The sequence below is a fragment of the Hemiscyllium ocellatum genome, chromosome 10 (assembly GCF_020745735.1).
Source record: "Hemiscyllium ocellatum isolate sHemOce1 chromosome 10, sHemOce1.pat.X.cur, whole genome shotgun sequence".
Classification (NCBI taxonomy): Eukaryota; Metazoa; Chordata; class Chondrichthyes; order Orectolobiformes; family Hemiscylliidae; genus Hemiscyllium; species Hemiscyllium ocellatum.
Window position 1 is genome coordinate 41,533,762 of NC_083410.1, and position 21,284 is coordinate 41,555,045.

Consider the following 21,284-nt stretch of genomic DNA (forward strand, 5'->3'; position numbering starts at 1 on the left):
TTTCCAGCACCACTCTAATCTAGACTCTGGTTTCCAGCATCTGCAGTCATTGTTTTTACATAGAAGTGTCCTTACCCCTGGGCAAAGTGGCAGAGGTTCAAATCCCACCTCCTTCTGAAGTCTGTAATAACATCTCTGAACAGGCTGATGAGAAAAATAAAGGTAAAAACAATGACTGCAGATGCTGGAAACCAGATTCTGGATCAGTGGTGCTGGAAGAGCACAGCAGTTCAGGCAGCATCCAACGAGCAGCGAAATCGACGTTTCGGGCAAAAGCCCTTCATCAGGAATAAAGGCAGAGAGCCTGAAGCGTGGAGAGATAAGCTAGAGGAGGGTGGGGGTGGGCAGAAAATAGCATAGATTACAATGGGTGAGCGGCGGAGGGGATGAAGGTGATTGGTCAGGGAGGAGAGGGTGGAGTGGATAGGCGGAAAAGGAGCTAGGCAGGTCGGACAAGTCATGGGGACAGTGCTGAGCTGGAAGTTTGGAACTCGGGTGAGGTGGGGGAAGGGGAAATGAGGAAACTGTTGAAGTCCACATTGACGCCCTGGGGTTGAAGTGTTCCGAGGCGGAAGATGAGGCGTTCTTCCTCCAGGCGTCTGGTGGTGAGGGAACGGCGGTGAAGGAGGCCCAGGACCTCCATGTCCTCGGCAGAGTGGGAGGGGGAGTTGAAATGTTGGGCCACGGGGCGGTGTGGTTGATTGGTGCGGGTTTCTCGGAGATGTTCCCTAAAGCGCTCTGCTAGGAGGCGCCCAGTCTCCCCAATGTAGAGGAGACCGCATCGGGAGCAACGGATACAATAAATGATATTAGTGGATGTGCAGGTAAAACTTTGATGGATGTGGAAGGCTCCTTTAGGGCCTTGGATAGAGAAAAATAGCTTCAGGGAAAAAAGGAATCGAAAACCAGGTGTCCCTATTTATACAGGTTAAAAGTAAGTGGTTACCTATTTAAGATAGCGATCAGGAGAATTTCTTTCAACAGAGCATTGTGAGTCTTTGGAACTTGTTTCCTCAAAATGTGGTGGAAGCAGAGCTCGTGAATGTTTTTGTGGTAGAGGTTTGATAGATAATAGATAAACAAGGATGTGAAAAGCTATCATGGGTTAGCAGAAATGTGAAGAAAATGTGATCTTATTAAATGGCGGAGTCGGCTTGTGGAACTGAGTGTCCCACCCCTGCTCCTAATTTGCACGCTGTTATGTATGAGACATTTACGGCCAAATGAGACTTCCTAAAGACTGAACAAAAAAACTGGAAGAACTATGGATGCTGGAAATCAGGAAAAAAACAAAAACTGAAAATGCTGGAAAACTCAGCAGGCCTGCCAGCTCCTGATGCAGAGGAATCAGAGTTAATGTTTCAGGTCCAGTGACCCCTCTTCAGAACTGACAATAGTTAGGAAAAGGATTATATTAATGCAGAAGATGGGGTGGGAGAGGGGGGAGACTAAACAATAGGTGGAGATAGAGCCCAAAGAGAGGGCAACCCTTTGACAGACAAAGGAGTGGTTAAAAGTCAACCTGGGGGAATGAATAGCTGCTAATGGGGCTGTGTCCAAAGAACAAATTTAGACTTTTGATTTTGTCCCTGCTGTTGTGATAAACCTGGACAGAAAATCTGTGAAGAAGAACAGTTTTGCAAGGTTAGAGAGGTTATTCAATTCACAGTTTTCAGGATATATTTCCAGGAAGAAACTGATACAACGTGGTGAAATTGCTTTTAAAAATATATTTTCTTGCTACAAACATGCCTTGTTAAGCAGTTTAGTTTCGTGCTTGAAGCAGATATGCCAGAATTTCCAATGGCTTCAATCATGTGCAGCTTCTGTAACAAAATAATATTATTGTCAGTAACTTATCACTATAAGATATTTAAATAGAAGTACTTATTTGATTCAAATTACCATGCTTGACTGTATTCTGAGTGAAACCTGATGAAACATGGCTAACTGAGTGTGATAGAGAGCTTGTTTCCTGCATGGCATATGTTATGAATTGCATTAAGTGTTCACGTTACTTCAACTGTTTTAATAAACTACTTTGTATATTTTGGATAATTCTGTCCAGAATTATATTTGAACTTTACACTGAGGTGCGCAATGTTCCCTGGATGAGCAAATAATGCTAAGTACCTGATCAGTAGTGCAGACAGGAAAATTAAGGACTCCTTTCTTTTATGTCAAGGGAAAAAGTGACTTTAAACCGTATAATTTCTGGGAATATCAATTTGTTCGCAGACCTTCAATTAACTGTGGGGGGAGAAAATAGCAATCTACAATAAAAAAAACTATACTAGAGAAAACTATACAAGTCTGGCAGCATCTGTGAAGAGAGGAAACAGTTGGCATTTCAAATCAAATGTGCCTGTTCTTCAGATCTTTTGGATAAAAAGGCATCAGCGAACCAATGTCCTTTAGGGAAGGAAATCTGCTATCCTTACTCAGTCTGACTAACATGTGTTTTCAGTTCACAGCAATGTGGTTCACTCTTGACTGCCTTATGTAGTATGTCATTCAGTTGTATCAAATCACAAAGTATGTCTTAGAATGAAACAACACTGACTCAGCTTTGACTGAAGCATTAGATTTAGATATGAAAAAGACAAACACAAGCCATTTGATGTTGCAACATGCTCCTGCTAACATCTGGAGACTTAAAGTTGGAAGAGCTATTCCACAGGTTAATCAAGCAAGGCCTTGACAAAGCCACACTCATACAATCATAACTATTACTCAATGTCCAGATAATGCTGGTATAATGAAAAAATGGGATTAAAATAGTTTGATGTGTGTTTTTGAGCGACTCAATAAGTCAAAGGGCTTTTTCTGTGCTGTAGACCTCTGTGTCTCTAGTCCTCGACTTAAGGCAGGACAAATTCATCATGGTCATGGCAAATTGGTTTACAGTCAGAAATAGTTACCCTGGATGTCCTCAACAATAACTTTGGACATCATGAAGTTTCAATTACATCAACCACACTGCAGGAGCAAATGGCAGTGAACAGTTAAACTCACTGCTGCTCAACTAAAAGCAAATACTGCAGATGCTGGAAATCTGAAACAAATGTAGAAAATGCTGGAAAGATTCAGCAAGTCTGGCAGCATTGGCAGAGAGGAAAACAGAGTTAACGTTTTGAATGACTCTTGTTCCAAAAATTCTTGTTTGCATTACTGCTAGTGCTGGCAAATGGAACTAGATTAGGTTAGGATATCTGGTCGGCATGGACGAGTTGGACCGAAGGGTCTGTTTCCATGCTGTACATCTCCATGACTCTATAAAATCCCATGTTTCAAGGTGAGTTCAGTCAAACAAAATGCACAGTAATGCTTTACTGCACGATGCTAGACTAAGACCTGACAGCACAATTACAACATATTTTCTTTCTCACACCAACAAACCTTCTCTGAATGAAATTATTGATCTTCTACCAAGTCGTACCAAAGTAGGTGAACCATTTTTGACATTCCTGTACACCCAAGAAGAACTGGACCAGGATTGCTCAAAGTTTTTTTTATCTTTTACTATTATGAGATCGAAAAGATTCTCACCCCAATAGTCTGCACTTAGCAGTGTTCCATTCACACGGGGAAAAGACAGTGTGTGAGTTTGCTGCAATATTCAGTCTCTCAACAATTATTATATCAAATCGATTATCAAAACAAACATTTGTTCCTATCTAGGTTGAAACTCAATCATGTTTCAGAAAAATAATTAAAATAATTTCAAAACCTGACCAGAGAGACAGTTTTGTTTTATGACAGAAGCGGAACACCGAAATGATTGCCAACAAAGAATTACGATATGGAAGAGAAAATAATTCTGGCTATGTAATTGAAAATGTAAATGCTTTTATATTCAGTAGGTTTTCATCTATGATTAGAGTTCCAGTTTTGATCTCGATAAAGAAAACAATTATGCCATATCAGCAATGATTTTCAGGCAGATCTTGAATTTACAAATAATCAGGAAATTGAGGAAGCACCATAATTAAGCAATGAGAAACACATAGAAAGGATTGAGTTGGAATGAAATAAGAATAACTTTGGTCTTAAAAATACTTGAAGCAATGCAAGTGAAAAAAAGGAGTTTATACTGGTTTCACTTATAACCTGAATGAGTCACTCTTCAACACAGAGAGATGACTTGATTTGCCAGAAGCTACGCAACACAAACTTTATATAGTATTTTCCACAAATCAGGCTATTTTTTTGTTCAGCTTTTCATCACTAATATGGTAATGTTTGATAATACATCAAAATTGATCAAAGTAATCTGGTAATTTCGCACAGAACATCTTTGTAGAAGGTGTAGAGATTAATGACAATATGGGAAAACGTGACTGTTTTCTTGTCGCATTGATCTTAAAGCACAGAGATGAGGTGTTGAGGGAAAAAAGTTTTAATCTAAATAAATGTCCGGCACTCAGAATCATAAGTTGGATCTACCTGACGTTTAATCTGCTTAGAATCATTGTCTACTTTTGCAAGTTTGCACTTTTCAGAAACCTTGTTTTGCTGGCTCCATTGCAACTCCATGGATTGTATTCAGTAGAGCTGACACATCAATTCACTGAAATTCAATTTCGCGATATAGAGATGGTGAAGTGCTTTCTCGGGCACGTGGACTGCAGTAGTTCAAGAAGACAACTCACCACCACCCTTTCAAAGGCAACTAGGGATGGGCAATGAATGCTGGCCCAGCCAGCAATGGCCATGTCCCATGAATGAAAAGAAAGTCTGCTCATACATGCTGTGACACACCTCTGGAGCAGTGAGACTTGAGCATGGGCCTCCAGGCTCAAACATAAGGACACACCCAATGTATCACAAGAGCCCAAGCAAAAAAATAGTTTTCATTTTGCACTCTAGATCAACCCAGCAGATGTATTCAGACACACCTCTGAAGCAAGTTGGACTTGAACCCAGGGTTTTGTTGACACAGATGTGGAGACATTGCCACAAGAGCTCAAACAAAACATTCAGTTTTTAGATATTTTCTAATCAACCTATTCAGAGACATTATTGGACACCTCTGGAGCAGATGGGACTTGAATCTTGCCTCCAGGCTTAGAGATAGGGACACTCCCACTGGATCATTACAGCACCCCCTCCCCCTTTGAAATAATCACATCTTCTTTTTTGGATGTCAGTCAGGTTACATGGGCATGTTTTTCTCTAATTCAGTTTAAATAACATTTCACCAAACTGTTCAGATGTGCTAACACATATGTCTGGAGCAGGTGGGACTTGCTGGCTCAGAGGAAGGGACACTACCACTTGCTCATAGGAACCGCTCCAAAATTGAGCTCAGTTATAGGTATTTTTAATCAGTGTGTTCAAACATGTTATAACATATGCGCTTGAATCTAGATATGGAGATAGTGAGGGTGAAAGGTCAAATGGTTCTGTATCAGAAGCAGCCGATCTGTTAAAAGCTGATATATTAGTGTTGATGGATTCACTAGTATAAAACAATTTTAACTTAAGGGAAGGATAATGTTGAGTCAGTATAAAATGTCTGTTCATGTCTTCGTAGTCTGAAAGAACAGCATGTATCATTGGTAGCCAAATGATAAGCCAGGAAACATTGAAGTTTTTAGCTCCCTATCCTTCAGCAGCAGACTTTACTGGTGTATCTGTGATGAAGGGCACATAATGATATGTAATGGCAGTCAGAAGCTATCGGGAGGGAAGTAATATTGGTTGATCTCCCAAATTAGAACAAGCATACAGGATGCGAGATTCACATTCAAGTATTTGTTAAAGCTGTAGTTATGTGGAAATATTTTTCAATATAGGATTTTGAATGTTCAAACGTATAACTGGCAAGATAACAACTCTACTAAGTCCTTTGATTTTGAATTTGTGATTGTGCAATTATCAATTGCCGCCAGTTTCTGAAGAATTGAGGTATTTTTGGTGAGTATTGTGTGCAGTTGTGGGTGCCACCTTATACAAAAGATGTGAATGCATTGGGGAAGAGCACAGAAGAGATTCACAAGAATGGTTCCAGGAATGAGAAACTTCAGCTCTGAGGATAGATTGAAGACGTTGGCACTGTTCTCCTTGAAGAGAAGAGGCTGTGAGGGGATTGGAGAGAGGTTTTTAAAATTGTGAGTGTGTTGGGTAGAGTAGAAAGGTGGAAGCTGTAATCTCTCATAAAAGGAACAATGGAGGGCATACAATTAGTATACAAACAAGGCAAGGGAAATGTGAGAAAAACATCTTTTTCACTCACTAAGTAGTTAGATATGTAAAGCTTTGCCTGGTAATGTTGTGGAGGCAGGTTTAATTGAAGTATTAAAGAAGGCACTGGAGGCTATTTGGATAGAAATGGGATGCAGGGATATGGGGAAAAGGCAAGATATTGACACTAGGTAATAGAAACAATGCAGACACAATGGGCCAAATGACCCCCTTCTGCACGATAACATTTCTATGATTCTGTGGTGGGTTACATAATGGAAAACTTGAATTAGCTCTTCAGATGTCACAGCTTCTTCCACAATGCCTTTATGGCAAGAATGGTATCAGCTCTGATGTAGATTGTTTACAATGATACACTGACCTGGTCTTTGTCTGACTTTGTCTTAGAGCCTGAAGCAGTATGCTATCTGCTAAATTGTCAACACCATTATACTCAATTCACAACCTGGTCAGGGCCCTTTGTATGTTCTACATCATCTGATGAAGGTAAACTGCTACATCCTCAGGGTATGTACTTTTGGACTATGGCAACCAAATGCTACTTTACCCATGCTTTTGCAATTTTTGCGCAAGATTTATTTTTTCCATGGTCCATTGTATGCATCTTCTTTTGTACAGTTATGCCTTTCTATAAATTCTTGCCTCTTCAGAAATGTATTACTTGCTGTAATCTTTGATTTATTTTTGCTTGCAGTGTTCTCTGCTGGGGGACTTCTGTCATGTTTTTCCAGCCTTTGTAAGTGCTTTTTCTCTTCAAGGTTTGGCACTTAGGTGGGTCATAACGTCTGTCATTTATTGGTCCCAGTCACTGCTGAGGTTCTCTTCAGGTATTTCTCTACACTGGCCTTGTGGTTTAGCAAATACACTGAACGATTATTGAGCTTCTCTTCAACTCTTTCACTGCCATTTGTTTTTGGTTCCATAGGTCTGGTCCCTGCTGCTACCATGTAGAAGTGGGAAGCCTACCATCATCTGAGTGAACATGATCAGATATTATTAAATGTATCTATTCAGGGCAGAGTAAGAGAGAGCACCTTCTGAAGCCTTATCAGTTCAGGCCCCAGTTCCATATGGTTGACATCACTATGTCTTTGCTAATTTTGCACATACTCAGTAGCTATTTTTAGAATAACTGGGGTTAATTAACCGTTTAGCCTACAGTAATTGATACATGAAATGCTGGTGTCACTGGTACCAGGAAAGCCCTGGAAAGGAGCCCCAGATTCAGGTAGCTATTCCTATTGCTTTCAGGCCTTTCCCTTAACTCTTTGCTCAGCTGAGCAATTTGAGGACCTGTGATGACTCCAGGATTTCTGTGACCAGCTTAACAGCCATTGCTCCACAGAGGTAAATGCCAAGCAAATCAGCACATCTACCCAATATTCCCTGAAGGGTATTGTAGTGATTGGAACCAGGTTGACCTTGTTGACTATGAGGCTGCTGATTGGAATTGTTAAGCTGGGTCAATCAGGAAAGACCTGGCTGACCAATATAACCAGGAGATTTGGAATCACCTTCATTCAGGCGATTGACTTTGAACTGGCTGGCCACAGCCAGTGTATTGTACACAAGTAAATAAAGAGTGACTTGGTGACAGGATACCAGCCTCTGTGCTGAATGTGGTTCTTTATAAAGTTGCCCCCTCCCCTGCACCCCCTGACCAGTCCTTCTTAGCTGGTCAGCATCCAGGCCTACCAGCCATTAATTGGATGTCCTTGAGAATATCTCATTTCACACACCACTCCCCCACTCACATAAACATGCCAGCAATTTCAGCTCCTGACATTAGGATTTTTATTATTGTCAATAAATGTCTAGCTAATGTCTTACTGTAACTTGCAGTAACTGAAATGCCCAGGGTGTAATGGTTTGCAAATTCCAGAAAATGCACTGAATGAAGTGTCACTTCAAATGTTTTTTGTGGTTGGGAGAGGATCCCTAGAGACCCCATCCTTGAAGCAGACTTTCAGGTCATATCCCTTTCATCATTTTTTGCATATTTAAATATCTATAACCTAACGATGAGATCCCCTAAAGCCCCATAAATCATAAGTTTATATTAAGGATTGCATTGTGTTATCAGATTTTTGAGACCGTGGATCAACTTTAGTTTAATTCACTTGACACGCATGCAGAACTGAACTTGAAAGTCTAAAATAGCATCACATGATTTCTTAGCTGAAAATGTGTTGCTGGTTAAAGCACAGCAGGTTAGGCAGCATCTCAGGAATAGGGAATTCGACGTTTCGAGCATAAGCCCTTCATCAGGCTGATGAAGGGCTTATGCTCGAAACGTCGAATTCCCTATTCCTGAGATGCTGCCTAACCTGCTGTGCTTTAACCAGCAACACATTTTCAGCTGTGATCTCCAGCATCTGCAGACCTCATTTTTTACTCACATGATTTCTTAGGCATGTTCACACTAACATATTGAAAGTCAATCTCCTACTCAACATAAATGACACTATGGACAGTAGGTGGCTAACTGAACAATACATCAGACATTGGATTGACCAACACTTCACCACTGATGCACAGTGTCAGCAGAAGATATCCCACAGAAACTCATCAAGTCTCCTTCAGTAGCTTCTTCCAAACCTACAATCTTTCCCACCTCTGAAAAGGGCAGCAGATGAATGGGAAGTCACTGCACCATTCTGTATTGGAACGACATTGCTGTTCCTTGACTATCGCAGGATCAAAATCTTGGATCTCTCTCCTCAGGAGCTCTGTGGATGTATTTGCAACAAATTGCTCACTGTGGTTCAAGAAGGGACTTTAACATGACTTTCTCAAGGGCAGTTTGGATGAGCAAAAGATGTTGGCCATGCCAGCAATACCTATACCCCATGAAAGGATTTTAAAGATGTGTGCATTGCTGACATGTTAATACTTATTGCCCATTGTTAATTTCCTTGAGACAACTGATTTGCTTGCTGGGCTATATCAGAGGGTTGATGAAGGTGAAACACATTGGAAATAAATGAAGCAAATGGGTAGAAGCTACATAACGAGAGAAAGAAACCTGAACATGTGAGCCTTTGTAAGATATATATTCATCTGAATAAAAAAGATATAGATTTTTTAAAATGCAAGCTAGTACATATTGTTGCTATACTATTTACATTACATAGGAAACAGTAAAGCAGCACAAACTGTTCCTCAATTAGATTCGGAGTCATTAAATCAGAGTCATAGAATTATACAGCACGGAAACAGACCCTTCCGTCCAACTCATCCATGCCAACCAGGTTTTCTAAACTGTACTAGCCCCATTTGCCTGCATTTGGCCCATATCCCTCTAAACCTTTCCTATCCATGAACCTGTCCAAATGTCTTTTGAATGTTGTAATTGTACTCACCTCGACCACTGCCTTTGGCAGCTTGTTCCATATTTGTACCACCCTCTGTGAGAAAAAGTTGTCCTTCAGGTCCCTATTACATCTTTCCCCATGCCTTCTACTTTTGGGCTCTCCAACCCTAGAGAAAAGATCTTGGGTATTCACAGTTAAAATTCACACAACAACCAGGTTATAGTCCAACAGGTCTATTTGGAAGCACTAGCTTTCAGAGTGCTGCTCCTTCATCAGGTGGTTCATCATTTTCTGCATATTTAAATATATACAACCACCTAATGAAGGAGCAGTCCTCCGAAAGTTAGTGCTTCCAAATAAACCTGTTGGACTATAACCTGGTGTTGTGTGATTTTTAACTTTGTACACCCCAGTCCAACACCAGCATCTCTAAATCTTGGTTATTCACCGCATCTATGTCTGTCATGATCTTACAAACCTCTGTAAGCACCCCTCAGTCTCCTGGGTCTCAGGGAGAAAGGTCCCAGCCTATCCAGCCTCTCATTGTAACTCAAACCCTCCAATCTCCATAACATCCTTGTAAATCTTTTTCGCACCCGTTCCAGTTTAATACATTCTTCCTATAGCAGGGTGAGCAGAATTATACCAATACCATAAATGTAGCTTCACCAATGTATTGTACAGCTGTAACATGACAGATCAACTCCTATACTCAATTCCTGCTTTCCAAGTTTTAAAATGGGAAGGCAATATTTTCTAGATGTCTTGGTTCTTATTTATACTGCTCACTGTGGAATTAGGTATATGGATAGAAAGGACTCAGGGTTAATCCCAAATCTGTGGAAATGTAAGCTGGGGCAAGATAACAATTGGCTTTCACATTACTCAGAGTCAGAACAAAATGGTCAGAACTGTTATGCTGGTGGATCTCCAGTTACCCCTGTAGGAAGGTGTGCCTAACCATTTTTCATAATACCTTTTATGGGCAACAATTTGCACATACAATCCTACTTTAAGTAAAACCATATGGATAATGCGCCAGAGGGTAGCTGCCATACATAAAAAAAGCTGGCTAAGCATGACTCTGTATTTTCAGATACTGGTAATGTGGGGGGGGGGGCAAGTGCGAGCAGGGGAGGTGGTTATTGATGGGATCAATGCAGGGTGTGGAATAAATAAAGGCGAGACCAAACTGAATGTGAAATTATTACAATTGTTCAAAATGCATGTATGCGAATTATTCAATATTAACTTTTGGACAGAAAACTCATTTGCTATTCAGCTCTAAAGGAAGACAGACAGAACCAGAATTGAAGACACATTTCATTTCAGCATTGAAATGTAAATGACGCACTGTTGAATAAAAGGTAATAGGACACACCAGATGGCGAGTTGAGAACAAATTTGAACACAATGCTTAAAAATGCAGATGATTCTCTGAACTAATTTATAGGGAGTAGCTGTTTTGCTGAGACACTGAAAGTCCTTGATCGTTCAGTGTTTCTCTTAAAAGCCAACTGCTGAATAAAAAATCAAAAAGCAGGGGAACTCATAACTTTAAAAATGATTGCTGTTGAAGAAGCGATTGACAGTCAGGAAGAGGTATTCCAATGAATGAATGGGAATAAAACTCATTCTGGTAAACTGCAGTTAGATATAAGATTTGAATTAAGGTGAAACAATTTGATGCAGATTAATAAAGTCATTTGCCATCTAAGAAGTGAAATAGGTAACTGGCCTCTTTAAAACATTAAGGTGCATTGCAGTTGTAGGATTGTATTCTGTAAATCATCTATGTGATTTGGTTTCTTAGAAATTATGCTTTTCAACTCTGATAAAATTACTTACATTTTGAAGTAGATGTTTTCTGAATGTATAAATATTTTAAGATTCATTTCAACTTGATGTGAGCAAGTATATCTCAGTAAGCTGGAGAGGACATAAATTCAATTAAAAACGTTGGTCATCTTGAATGATATACTTAGTTTTTTGTCTCTTATTTTAAACTATTGTAGAATTCTTTGTCTGTAAAATTATTGTTGGTGAGATGAGGAATTCTTCACACACTTGTATGGAGTTTCTTTGGCTGTCATTTAAATGCAGGCATGACCCCATTTTATATAAATGGAGTAACATCAGTTTTAAAATACCAAATAAAGGAATGAGAAATGAATGTGTTCAACACAACTCTGTTAACATTACCGATGGGTTGTCCTCACAAGCATCGACAACATGCCGGATTCTTCCAGTTATCTTGGGTTGAATTGGGGGTGGGTCAGAAAGGCCATAAAATGCCGCAAGAGGACAGGAAGTGAAATGCTCAATACTCTTCTGCTGCCAAAGTATTTCACTGATGGAGAGGAAGTTCCCTGCTTTCTCCACCCCCAATGCTAACAAGGTCACTGAAGTGATGGATTAAGGTTCTCCTCCAATCTTTGCTGGTATTTCATCAGTCACAGATGACTCTTATGCCAGGTGACAAGAAAGGCTAGTAAACCAGGCAGCATACCTTTAGTTCAGGACTGCAACTCTCTCCATCAGAGGCCCCACATATCAATGACTACCCCATCGAAATCATGGTCTTGCCCTCTCCAACCTCTCTGCCCTTTCCTTGGGCCCTGCCTGACAGGTCTGATGACTACTGACCCTACTTCATTGTAAAAGTGGTGTTCATTGCTGCGTTCAGTGGACACTGCTGGGGCTGAAGAGCTGCCAGTCCTCAACTGGATGAAATACCCCTCCCAATCACCAAAATGACCACATATTAAACCCAGTGAAACCAGGACACTCTCCTGCCAGTGGATTTGAAGGTGACAGGGACACAAAATCCATCTGCAGCCTACCCATGTGTCTGAAGCATTACCAGAGGGTACAAACAGTCACCACAACCTCTTGGGATTACTGATGGAAACTTAGGGGCCTCATTCCACCTCTGCAGGTAACAGAGACAGGAACACCAGGCTATACATGAAGCCTGGCAGCTTTAGTTGGGCAGGTTAGTTTTGGGCAAAGATATTGGGACCTGTTTTGAAGACACCTTGGTCCCATTGGAGCCGTGACCTGCTCTCCATTGCCAGAAATGACACCCCTCACCCACCCTGACACCCTTAACACTTAACTGGTACCTTCCCACCTCACACCTTATCCATCTGATAACACATCCACTTGGCATCCTACTTAGCTGGCACCCTACTCACTTGGCATGGTGGTACCCTGACCTCAGTTACCTCACACACTTAGCCTTTCACAGGAGCTATTAAAGAGGCTTTTGTGTTTCTAGACAATTAAGTCACAAGTATCTTGCACTACAAGGGCACAGTGGATTGAAAATATGCTCGACGTTTCCGTTCAGGCTGAGAGTGGAATGCCCTGCCAGACATATGGGGCCCTTTCTTAAGATAGAAAAGTAGGAGCCCAGTGTCTATCTGTTTATGATTGCCACTCCTTGGAAAAACCAATTAAATATTTTAACTCACATTCGAGGGAGTGAGCTGATGGTCATCTGTCTATGAAGCCTGCAAGATTGAGTGAAAATCATTTGGTGGCAAGGTACAACATCTAATTAATTTATGATGATCCTTTCCCATGCTGTTTGGTATAACACTAGTAGATCATTGAATTTGCCTCAGCAAAGGAGAGTAAGGATAATTGTGGAATCATAGAATCATGGAGATGTACAGCATGGAAACCCGTCCATGCCGATGAGATATTCCAACCTAATCTAGTCCCACCTGCCAGCACCTGACCCATACCTCTCCAAGCCCTTCCTATTCATATACCCATCCAAATGCCTTTTAAATGTTGCAATTGTACCAGCCTCCACCACATTCTCTGGCAGCTTATTCCATGCTCTGTGTGAAAAAGTTGCCCCTTAAGTCTCTTTTATATCTTTCCCCTCTCGCCCTAAACCTATGCCCTCTAGTTCTGGATGTCATGAAAAGACTTTGTCTATTTATCCTATCCATGCCCCTCATGATTTTGTAAACCTCTATAAGGATACCCCTCAACCTCCAATGCTCCAGGGATAACAGCACCAGCCTGTTCAGCCTCTCCCTACAGCTCAAATCCTCCAACCCTGGCAACATCCTTGTAAATCTTTTCTGAACCATTTCAAGTTTCACAACATCTTTCCGATTGGAAGGAGACCAGAATTACACGCAATATTCCAACGGTGGCCTAACCAAGGTCCTGTACAGCCACAACATGATCTCTCAATTCCTGTACTCAGTACTCTGACCAATAAAAGAAAGCATACCAAACACCTTCTTCACTATCCTAGCTACCTGCGACTCCACTTTCAAGGATCTATGAACCTGCACTCCAAGGTCTCTTTGTTCAGCAACACTCCCTTACCATCAAGTGTATAAGTCCTGCTAAGATTTGCTTTCCCAAAATGCAGCACCTTGCATTTATCTGAATGAAACTCCACCTGCCACTTCTCAGCCTATTGGACCATCTAATCAAGATCCTGTTGTAATCTGAGGTAACCCTCTTCTCTGTCCACTACACCTCCAATTTTGGTGTCATTTGCAAACTTACTAACTGTACCTCTTATGCTTGCATCCAAATCATTTATGTAAATGACAAAAAATAGTGGACCCAGAACCGATCCTTGTGGCACTCCACTGATCACAGGCCTCCAGTCTGAAAACAACTCTCCACCATCACCCTCTGTCTTCTTCCTTTGAGCCAGTTCTGTATCCAAATGGCTAGTTCTCCCTGTCTTCCATGAGATCTAACCTTGCTAATCAGTCTCCCATGGGGAATCTTGTTGAATGCTTTACTGAAGTCCATATAGATCACATCTACTGCTCAGCCCTCGTCAATCCTCTGTGTTACTTCTTCAAAAAACTCAATCAAGTTTGTGAGACATGATTTCCCACATACAAAGCCATGTTGGCAAAGTTCTTGCCTTTCCAAATACATGTACATCTGTCCCTCAGGATTCCTCCAACAACTTGCCCACCACCGACATTAGGCTCATTGGTCTATAGTTCCCTGGCTTGTCCTTACCAACCTTTTTAAGCAGTGGCACCACGTTAGCCAACCTCCAATCATCCAGCACCTCACCTGTAACTATCGATGATGCAAATATCTCAGCAAGAGGCCTAGCACTCACTTCTCTAGATTCCCACAGAGTTCTAGGATATACCTGATCAAGTCCTGGGGATTTATCCACTTTTATGTGTTTCAAGACATCCGGCACTTCCTCCTCTGTATTCTGGACATTTTGCAAGATGTCACCATCTATTTCCCGACAGCTTATATTTTCCATCTCCTTTTCCACAGTAAATACTGATGCAACATACTTGTTTAGTATCGCCCCCATTTTCTGTGGCTCCACAGAAAGGCCACCTTGCTAATCTTTGAGGGCCCTATTCTCTCCTGAGATACCCTTTTGTCCTTCATGTATTTGTAAAAACTCTTTGGATTCTCCTTAATTCTATTTGCCAAAGCTATCTCATGTCCCCTTTTTTCCCCTCCTGAATATACTCCTACTTGCTTTATACTGTTCCAAGGATTCCCTCGATCTATCTTGTTAAGACCTTACATATTTTGATTAGTTTCCTATGGTGTGGAAACAGGCCCTTTGGCCCAAAAAGTCCACACTGACCCTCCAAAGAGTAGCCCACCCAGACCCATTTCCCTCTGCCTAATTCACTTAACACTATCTGCCAATTCACCTGATCTGCACATCTTTGTGACTGTGGGAGGAAACCGGAGCACCCACACAGACAAAGGGAGAATGTGCAAACTCCACACAGACAGTCACTGAGGTTGGAATCAAACCTGGGACCCTGGTGCTATGAGGCAGCAGTGCTAACCATTGAGCCACTGTGCCACCAATGCTTCCTTCTTTTTCTAAACCAACCCTCAATTTCTTCAGTCATCCAGCATTCCCTATACCTACCAGCCTTTCCTTTCACCCGAACAGGAATATATATTCTCTGGATTCTCGTATCTCATTTCTGAAGGCTTCCCATTTTCCAGCCGTCCCTTTGCCTGCAAACATTTCTCCCCAATCAGCCTTTGAACGTTCTTGTCTACTACTGTCAAAATTAGCCTTTCTTCAATTTAGTACTTCAACTTTTAGATCTGGTCTATCCTTTTCCATTACTATTTTAAATCTCATAGAATTATGGTCGCTGGTCCCAAAGTGCTCCCCCACTGACACCTCAGTCGCCTGCCCTGCCTTATTTCCCAAGAGTAGGTCAAGCTTTGCACCTTCTCTAGTAGGTACATCCACATACTGAATCAGAAAATTTTCTAGTACACACTTAACAAATTCCTCTCCATCTTAACCCTTAACACTATGGCAGTCCCAGTCGATGTTTGGAAAGTTAAAATCCCCTACCGTAACCACCTTATTATTCTTACAGATAGCTGAGATCTCCTTACAAGTTTGTTTCTCAATTTCCCTCTGACTGTTAGAGGGTCTATAATACAATCACAATAAGGTTATCGTCCCTTTCTTATTTCTCAGTTCCACCCAAATATCTTTCCTGGATGTATTTCCAGGAATATCCTCCCTCAGCACAGCTGTAATGCTATCCCTTATCAAAAATGCCACTCCCCCTCCTCTCTTGCCCCCCATTCTATCCTTCCTGCATTTGTATTCTGGACCATTAAGCTGCCAGTCCTGTTCATTCCTAAGCCATGTTTCTGTAATTGCTCTGATATCCCAGTCTCATGTTCCTAACCATGTCCTGAGTTCATCTGCCTTCCCCTTAGGCTCTTTGTATTGAAATAAATGCAATTTAATTTATTAGTCCTACCTTGTCCCTGCCTGCCCTGACTGTTTGACTCTCTTCTGTTCTCAACTGTACCAGTCTCAGATTGATCTCTTTCCTCACTATCTCCCTGGGTTCCACCCCACCCCCCCCCCCCCCATTCCTAGTTTAAATCCTCCGGAGCAGCTCGAAGCAAATCTCCCTGCCAGTATATTAGTTCCCTTCCAATTTTGGTGCAATCTATCCGTCTTGTACAGGTCACTTCTCTCCCAAAAGAGATTCCAATGATCCAAAACTGTGAATCTTTCTCCCATACACCAGCTCCTCAGCCATGCATTCATCTGCTGTGTCCTCCTATTCCTGCCCTCACTAGCTCGTAGCACTAGGCGTATTCCAGATATTACTACTCTCGAGGACCTCCTTTTTAAATTCCTGCCTAATTCTTTGTAATCTTCCTTCAGAATCTCAACCTTTTCCCTTCCTATATCATTGGTTCCAATGTGGACAATGACCTCCTGCTGGTCTTTCTCCCCTTTGAGAACATTCTGCACCCTCTCTGAGACATCCTTGATCCTGGCACCAGGGAAGCAACACACCATCCTGATTTTTCACTGCTGGCCGCAGAAACGTCTGTCTGTACCTTGGACTAGAGAATCTACTAACACAATTGATCTCTTGGAACCCTACATAGCCCTCGTTGCATTAAAGCCAGTCTCAATACCAGAAACTTAGCTGTTCGTGCTATGTTCCTCTGAGAATCCATCACCCCCTACATTTTCCAAAACAGCATACTTGTTTGAAATGGGTATAGCCACAGAACACACATGCACTAGCTGCCTACCTCTCTTACCTTTCCTGGAGTTAACCCATCTATGTGACTATATCTGAGACTTTCCCCCTTCCTATAACTGCCATCCATCACATACTGTTGCTGTTGCAAATTCCTCATTGATTCTAACTGTCTCTCCAACCAATCCACTCGATCTGATAAGATTCGCAACCAACAGCATTTATTGCAGATATAATCCACAGTAACCCTTAAACTCTCTTTAAACTCCCACATCTGACAAGAAGCAGATATCACTCTACTAAAGGCCATTTTTGCTCCTTCACAGTCTACAGACCCAGAAAATAACACCGTCTTATTCCTCTACAAAATACTGCCCCAGGTTAGCCTAATAGTTATGGCTTATATTTTAAGTTTAATCAAAAGACATATCTCAAAAAACATATAATCAAGAAAGAACCCACTCTATTCACTACTGCAGACTTTCTGTAGGCCACTTCAAACAATTAACTTATCTGATTCTGTGCTGTGAACTTCACCCAACAGTTCCTCCAAGATCAGTTGTGAATTTCACTGTTTGTCAATTTTTCCAGATGCACGCCGATGTCCAGCTATACATGAATTCAAACTGCAAAGGCAGTACTGTGCAGGTTCATTCTGGTGTCAGTTTCTTTCTCTGTCTCTCTCCTGCACTGAACTCACCATGTGTTTCCTTTGTCTGTTCTTCTCCCTTTAAAACTGCTGTTGTTTTGACTTTTTTTCCAAAGTTCCAAAACAATGCAACAGTATATAAAACAGTAATTGCTGCTCCTGGAATTCAAAGAAATCACCTCCTGCACCTAAAATACCTCAAAAAAGGAGCAGCTGTTACAACCAGAAATTTTTGTATTCTGGCTTGTTATTCTAATTTCAAATCCAGAATCATGACTTGTCTAGGGATCACACCTAGGTTCAAACTTGAAGTGTGAAATTTGATAGACTCTATCCCCTTGACAATATCATTATACCAGAGAATGTAAAACCTCCATAAAGTGAACTCTTTCATATATGCGAAGGTGGAGGCACTAGTCTAGGTAATAATGTCACTGGACTAGTGATCTGAAGCCCCAGGTTAATGTTCTGAGGATATCTGTTTGAATTTCATCATGGCAGAATTTGAATTCCATAAAATCTCGAATTAAAACAATCTAATAGTGACCATCATATTATTGTATATTGTCATGAAAATCAATCTGATTCATTACTGCTGTTAGAGAAAGCAAACCACTCAATTATATTCCACTAATAAGTCTAAACAAAGAAATGAGACCACCCTGCATCAATCTGGGCACCAGAAATAAAAATGCACATACAGCTCAGCCAACCCTGCAAAGTGCCAAAATCACAGGGAAAGTCCCACTGACTTGTCAAACAACATCCTGATGATCAAACCTATGGCATTGTATTTTACAAATGTCACGGATTCTACCATCACCATCCTTGAGAATATCCTGCCAACCCTGCAAAGTGCCAAAATCACAGGGAAAGTCCCACTGACTTGTCAAACAACATCCCGATGATCAAACCCATGGCATTGTATTTTACAAATGTCACGGATTCTACCATCACCATCCTTGAGAATATCCTGCCAACTAGCAGGTAATGAAGGGCCACGCAATGACCATCTCCAAGAGAGAATTTAGCCATTATTCTTTGATAGTCTGTGACATTATCATTGCTGAATACTCTACTATCAACGTTCTGGGCATGACCATTGACAAGAAAATGAACTGGCTCATATAAATACTATGGTTATAAGAGCAGACCGCAAGTTAGGAATTCTGCAGCAGTTTACTTATCTCCAGGCTCCCAAAGCGGTCTATCATCTACAAGATATCAGGAGTGTAATACCCTCCAATTGCCTAGATGAGAGCAGCTCCAGCACCACAAGAAACTCAACTCTACACAGGACAAAGCAATCTACTTGATTGGACTCCATCCATAACCTTCAACATTCAATCCCTTCATCACTGATGCACTGTGGGTAACAATGTATACCATCTACAAGATGTATGATAGCAGCACACCCATGTTCCTTTGACAGCACCTTCCAAACATTCAACCTCTACCGCCTCAAAGGACAAGGCAGAGGATGTTTGAGAACACTACCCCTGTAAGTTCTCCTCTAAGTTCACACACCATCCTGACTTGGAACTTCATTATAGCTGAATCAAAAGCCTTGAACTCCCACAGCCCAACAACCACAGCATTTCAAGAAGGCAGCTCTCCCCCAACTTCTTGAGAGCAATTTGGGATGAATCTAGCCAGCAATGCCCACACTTATAGAAAAATAAAAGAAAATATATCAAATAGAAGAAAACAAGAGGTAAGTATTACCTATTATTCATTATTGCATTGTTCAGATGTTGAAATGTGTCACCATCTGAGTATTCTGTTGAGAATAATGAGAAATGTTGATAAAAATATGATGGAATTCATAAACAAACATTTGTCTGGTGTGAAACAAACACTGAATTATTTATTTACTGATGAATTAAATATGTAGTAGCAGGCCCTAGAAGCTTGGTGTTACTGAGTAAACAGTTGTGGATGCAAAATACCACATAATTTAACTAAATATTTTGGAATTTCAGAATTCTTTTCAACCACAATATGAGTTTCCGTCTCCATCGCTTCTCTATCCCCAAAACTACATTCTTCTACTGTTGCACCATTGCCTGGTTCTACCCCATATCTGCTGCTGAAATGTCTTACCTGCGGACTCAACTATTCCTATGCTTTCCTAGCCAGTCTCATTCTTTTCCCTCCATGAAATGAAATTTGTCCAAACCTCCACATCTTAATCAACATGAATGCCCTATTTACCCAGCACTGACTCCCATGGACACTCTATCCACCAGAGTCTCAAACATCACATTTTCATCTTGTTGTCAACAACAAGACCATAACTTCTGGAAAGTTTTCCTAAATCAATCAATCTTGCTCGCCAACACTCCCTTTCTTTCTCTGCAGCCCATTTAGGAGAAAGTGAGGACTGCAGATGCTGGAGATCAGAGTTGAGAGTGTGGTGCTGGAAAAGCACAGCAGGTCAGGCAGCATCCGAGGAACAGGAGAATCGACATTTTGGACATAAGCCATTCATCAGCCCATTTAGGATACTATTTCTTTTAATAACCCTCCATAAACCCTTCTTTGGCATGATGCAAACTTTTACTGGTATTATTCTCCCATGCAACACCTGGAAGTCTTTATAGAATCTATTAAAATGCATGTTGTTGTTGTCAGTATCTTGGTGTGTCCACAGGGCATTTGCATGTTACTGCTGTAACTTGAAAGCAATTGCTATACCAGAATAATGGTAGACTGTACATTACAGAGGCAGACCATGAACACTTGGTAATTACAGAAATGGCAGGAATATAGTATGCAAAAGTTTATGTTAATTATTCAAATCCACTGAGATTAGACATGAAATGATTGCTAACATCAAAAGATGGATAACAGCAGCAGGCATAGAACATTCTGCTCCTCTAGCCTGTTGTGCTCCTCCTTGTTATCATTACTAATGTCCTGCCTTCCTAAATTTGCCCTTTGAAGTTCAGTTTGGGTTCTGCTTGGACCAACAGCTCCAGATCACAGTACCACTTTTTTTTTCAAACATTGACAAAAGAATTGAATCAACATGGGAAGTGAATATGGGGTCAAGGGGTCCTGGCAAAAATCAAATTCAAAAGGCATCAGAGGGAAACACTCTTTATAGACCCCTATTAGCACAGAGGAAGATGGATATGGTAGTTAAGAACAGCTATCTTATTTCCAAGATATCACTGCAGGAGTTCCTCAGGTTGGGTCATAGTCCGCCATTTTCAGCTGCTTCATCAATGACTTCCCTGCCAAAAAAAGGCAGAACTCAGGATATTAATGATTGCAGTGTTCAGTACTAACCATAACCCCTGATATTTAAGCCGTCCATGTTCATTTCCAGCTTGACCATGACAACATTAGGACTTGTGTTGTTAAGTGATGTTTGCTGTCATAAGTATCAGCAATGACCATTTCCATTAATAGAGCATCTAACCATTCAACAATACTGTAATTACTAAATCCTCCACCATCAACATCCTGGGTATTACCATTGTTCACAAATGCAACTAGACCAGCCACATAAATACTATGGATACAAAAAAAGGACAGAGACTGGGAAATCTAAATTGAGTAAATCCCTTCATTCCCCAAAGTCTGTCC